This window comes from Mus caroli, chromosome 2 (assembly GCF_900094665.2).
Source record: "Mus caroli chromosome 2, CAROLI_EIJ_v1.1, whole genome shotgun sequence".
Classification (NCBI taxonomy): Eukaryota; Metazoa; Chordata; class Mammalia; order Rodentia; family Muridae; genus Mus; species Mus caroli.
This window is the reverse complement of record NC_034571.1, coordinates 22,534,359-22,539,209: the sequence shown is the minus strand read 5'-3', so window position 1 is coordinate 22,539,209 and position 4,851 is coordinate 22,534,359. Positions and strand designations below refer to the sequence as shown.

Below are 4,851 nucleotides of genomic sequence, written 5' to 3'. Positions count from 1 at the left end.
TGAAACCAAGCCTGTGCCTCTCTCCCTCCTCTCTCTCTCTCTCTCTCTCTCTTTCTCTCTCTCTCTCTCTCTCTCTCTCTCTCTCGCTCTCACTCTCGCTCTTGCTCTCTGCTTCTGTAGGGTCTGTGTGGTCAGCTGCCTCCTAGCCCTACTACCATGCCTGCTGCATCAATGACTGTACTGTATCCCCTTGAACTATAAGCCAAATATTTCTTCCTTCTTTAAATTGCTTTAGTCAGGGATTGGGACGGTTCATCTCAATTTGCAATTTGATGAGATCTAAAATCACCCAGGAGACGAACCTCTGGGTGTACCCGAGGGCTTATCTTGATTAGGTTAATTGAGATGGAAAGACTAACTCCTTCTGGGTGGCACCGTTCTCTGGCCTAGCTAGGATCCTGGAGTGTAGAAGGGGTTATCTGAGGACCAGCATTCATCACTCTCTGCTTGCTCCTTGACCTGCCATGTGGGCCAGCTGCTTCAAGCATACTGCTGTTCCTTCCCTGCCATGCTAAACTGCAACCTCAAACTGCAGCCCAAACACTTTCTGCTTAATCGGCTTCTGTCTTGGTATTTTATTACAGCAACAGAAAAGGAAATTGAGATAACTAAGAGCAAAGGTGACTGGCAACAAGTCGTGAGGCTAAGATAAGAGCCTGCTCCTTAGTGAACCAGGTTTGATTTCTAGCATCCAGCTCAAAACCATCTGTAACTCCAGTTCCAAGGCTTTGGGCCATGCATAACAGTTCACCCCTCAAAATCTAGTTGTTAGAAGTTAGGGGCAGAAGGATCAGAAGTTCAACTTATCTTCAACTACATAGCAAGTTTGAAGCCTAGGCTATATGAGACACTGTATCAAAAAACAGGAAGGAGGAAGGGAGGGAGGGAGGTGGGAAGGCAGACAGGCAGGCAAAATAAGGGCTCAAGAACTTGAGACTATTAGCAAGTGTGGCTGGGCTGGCCCACCAGTAAAAGAAGAGTGCTCACTGGTGTGTCCCCAGGCCCACAATTTACCCCATCACCTGGGAGCCCTCATCAGTTTCAGGACTTATTAGACAAGTGATCTGTACTTGTGCGGGATACAACACAGCAAGCAGTCAGAGTGTATTATGTGACTTCCAGCACTGTCCTAAAGCCGAGGACAGCCAACCTTCTAAAAGCTGCTGTGTGCCTCAGATCCACAGACAACCCCACAGGTGGGGCTAGTTAGAAACATCTGGAATCCATGAGCTCCCTGGAGCTCCCTCCTGACTCATCCCCAAAGCGTCCTTGTAAAAGAGGAAACAACTGGTCGCCTCCTTGCCTCCTAAATTCTGGTTCGTCAGAGCTGGCCCTTCCTCTTTGCATGGAAGCTTTAGTATCACTAAGAACAGGGGGAGCAAGGCTGCTCCCACCAAAAACAGGGAGTTTTGTAAGAAGGCGCAGGACTTCATGGGTCGTTTGAAAAGTCCTGTGAGCTTGGCAACACTGGAAATACGTCTCTGAGTTTTGCTTGGAAAGGCAGGATCTAGGATCAAGCAGTACAGAGCCCATGAGCCTCTAAGCGACTGGGCTATGAGAAGCGCCGGCGAGGAGAGAAGGAGCCACTAGAGGGCGCTGCACTCGGAGGACAGTGAAAGTCCCTCGCGGGCTGCCGTAGTCACTACTATAAAGGACGTGGCGTGGAGCTGCTCGGCCTCTCGGCAGCCATGGCGGCTGTATGTTTGTATCGCCATTGTTACCGTTGGGACGCCGCGGATGACCCTACATACCCTCGGCCAGCTACCGGGAAGACTGCGTCTCCTGACGATCGTTAACAAAGATGTACCGTGCTTTCCTTCTGAGAGTTTAGTCGCCCTAATATGTGCAGCAGGCTAACCGCGCGGTAAGGGGAAGGGCGTTCACGATGTGCCCGAGGGTCGGGTGGACTGCCCCCAGAAGTCCCAAGAAGGAAAGCCGAGGCTCCTGTCTGGACTAGTACAACGCAGAAGCCCCTGGTTGGGGCTCCAGACCGGTCTCCCCTTCGTAGGGCTAAGGAGCACCAGGGAAAGAGTCTGTCTATATTTGCTGCATGCTGAATACCAACTTGAGATAACCCAGATGTGAGACGGTACTCTTGACTGTCTAGTGTAATGCCGCTGAGTTGGAGAGAAAGGAAAGGGGGTTTTATTTGTAAAAAGCCTTAGCAAGGTCAAGCCATGTGGACCCATTGGAATAGGAATAAAATACAAGCCTGGTGCAGTCCCCCAAAGTGATCCTGCCAGAGTGTGTGCAGAATGCTTTCTTCCTTTCCTTCCCTAGGAAGTTTGTCTGAAAGAGAAAGTAAGCGCCTGTGAGGACATGTTGGGCTATTAGGTGAGTTGACTCAAAAGCTACTAAGATTCACATTAACAGTGTGGCACCCAGCACTTGCTACATCGACATCCTGCTCCTAGAGGCGTTGCAGGTGTGGCTGCTGTGTCACATGTGCGTCAGTAGGTGGCAGAGAGAAAAGAGGCTATGTCTACGCTCAGTGTTCTGCCCTGTGAACGTCTGAATGATTTGTAGCCCGACAACACTCCTGAAAGCTGGAGGTGGGATTGTCCCTCCTAGTTGTTGACTGGCTTAGGTCATTTGATGGCTCTGCATAAACCAAATAGAGGGGCTGGTCTGTAAAGAGGAGGTTTACAGAGAAATTGATTTGTTGGAAATCATGAAACCAGGTCCTGGGACACAGCGTTGTGGCACATGTTTCTCTTCTCCACCAGCTTGGGTCAAGAGACTGTCTCAAAAACAACAGTAGGTGGAAGCAATGACGCATCTGTCTTAGTCAGGGGTTTTATTGCTATGAAACACCATTACCAAAGAGTGAGTTGGGGAGGAAAGGGGTTATTCCTCACACACTTACACTGCTGCTTGTTGCCAAAGGAAGTCAAGGCGGAGACCATGAAAGGGTGCTGCTCATGTATGAGTGTTCCACCTGTACCTGCATGCCAGAGGAGGCCATCAGAGCCTGTTATAGATGTTATAGGTGGTGGTGAGCCGGGAATTGAACTCAGCAGTCAGTGCTCTTAACCACTGAGCCATCACTCCAACCCCAACCAAGAGCTTGGGTTTCTCTATGGCCTGGGATTAAAGGCGTGCTCTACCACCAGCACCAGATGGCACCATTCACAATGGGCTAGGCCTTCCCCCCACATCACTAATTGAGAAAATGCCTTACAGTTGGATCTCATGGGGGCATTTCCTAATGACTAACTTGTGTCAAGTTGGCACAAAACTAGCCAGTACAACCTCAAAGCTTCTCCTTGGGGAGATGAGTGGAGTTTACTACCTAATGATCCGGCTATCTTGATGTGAGATGGCTTTTCAAACTGGGTATCTACTGGTTGCTGGCTGGTACGGGCTGGAGTGTAGCTCAGTGGTGCTCACTTGGCTGCACACAGGCCTGCGTCTCCCAATCCCTGGCACCCTGGACAAGTGAACCTGATAATGGGAAAAGACGTGGTGCCTGGTGGCAGGTCCATGCAGCACCATGATTTCAGAATAAGGAAGTGTGGTGGAGCATACAGCTAACAGTGACAGGGATAAAGGGACTACTGCTTCAGGCCTCCAGAGGTCTGGGGGTGCGACACTTGTGGAGGGCTTGTGGTCTACATTGATTGTTTTCTTTGGTACAGGAAAGTTGGTGACTAAAGTCTGCTTATGCCGAATGCCCAGCAATGTCCAGTTGAGCTAAGAGGTAGGCTGGAGCATGCTCAGATGGGATGTGAGTGGCTGCCCTGAAGGTGCTGTCCTAGATCAGCACCACAGGCATGGCCCAGCTGCTCAGCTGAGCCTGTGACATTGGGGCAAAGAGCAAGTGGCTGTTTCTACGCTCAGTGCTCAGAAGCCCGTGAGCACTAAGAATGGTTTGTAGCCTAACATTTTGCAGAGCTGTGGTGGGAAGGTACTGGGTTTTGCTTTGATGCTGTTGGCCAGACCCCAATGTCAAACCTCTAAGGCTCACCAAAGGGTTGCATGGTCAGCATTTTAGGGAGATAAAACTTTGGAAATGGGGGGGGTATAGAAACTAAGTTTTCTAGGAGACATTCTGAGGGACTGGAAAAATATAAGAAACTATCCATTCTTTTCATCTTCCAGATCCAGGAGCCAGGAAGAAGGGGGCCTACTTGGCCAACGTGGCTGATCACGTGCCTGAGGTATGCCCTCTGACCTCACCAGGGTAACACAGAACCACATACAGGCCTTGGGCAACTCGAAATTTACGCTGGTAGCTCTCCCATGTCCTAAGTTAGGAACTGAATTTGGATTGGCTTGGGTTTGACTCTATTTCCAAGACTGAAGTGAGGTAGTAACACTGGGTGGAGGACCCTCTAAGGCTCAACCTCTACCTAATTGTATGTGGCCTTAAGAGAGAGAGATAATTAATGAGTTGGGTGGTGATAAATGGCTTGAGTTCAAGGCCAGCCTGGTCTACAAAGCAAGTTCCAGGATAGCCAGGACTGTTACACAAAGAAACCCTGTCTTAAAAAACTAAAAAAAGGAGAGGGGAAAAAAAGGCTGGATGCTGTGACACAAATAAACTTGTCAGTTCTTGAGGCTGGAATCTTTCTTTGCTGTCGGCACTCTCCCACCTTAGGCTAAATAGCCTACTGAGTTTCTTCTCATCTCCCCTGGAAAATAAAACATGCCAGACTAAGGTTTACTTTGGGCTGGAACTGTGGCTTTTAAAGGGAGCTAAGCTTAGGAGGCTGGTCTGTGGGGGCACAAAGACAACACTATAGAAATGCTGGTCTGGGAGCCGGGCGTGGTGGCGCACGCCTTTAATCCCAGCACTCGGGAGGCAGAGGCAGGCGGATTTCTGAGTTCGAGGCCAGCCTGGTCTACAAA

General features: G+C 49.8%; 1 long non-coding RNA gene and 2 other non-coding genes across 3 annotated transcripts; all 3 read left to right on the top strand.

Annotated features, from left to right (window-relative positions):
• Window positions 1-1,676: 1,676 nt before the first annotated feature.
• Window positions 1,677-4,557, top strand: LOC110290087. Its single transcript, XR_002377397.2, has 4 exons — window positions 1,677-1,864; window positions 2,281-2,334; window positions 3,639-3,700; window positions 4,102-4,557. It is a non-coding gene; the product is annotated as an uncharacterized LOC110290087 (long non-coding RNA).
• On the top strand, window positions 2,404-2,535 carry LOC115030493. Its single transcript, XR_003836087.1, has one exon. It is a non-coding gene; the product is annotated as a small nucleolar RNA SNORA17 (small nucleolar RNA).
• Window positions 3,749-3,887, top strand: LOC115030469. Its single transcript, XR_003836065.1, has one exon. It is a non-coding gene; the product is annotated as a small nucleolar RNA SNORA43 (small nucleolar RNA).
• Window positions 4,558-4,851: the final 294 nt, after the last annotated feature.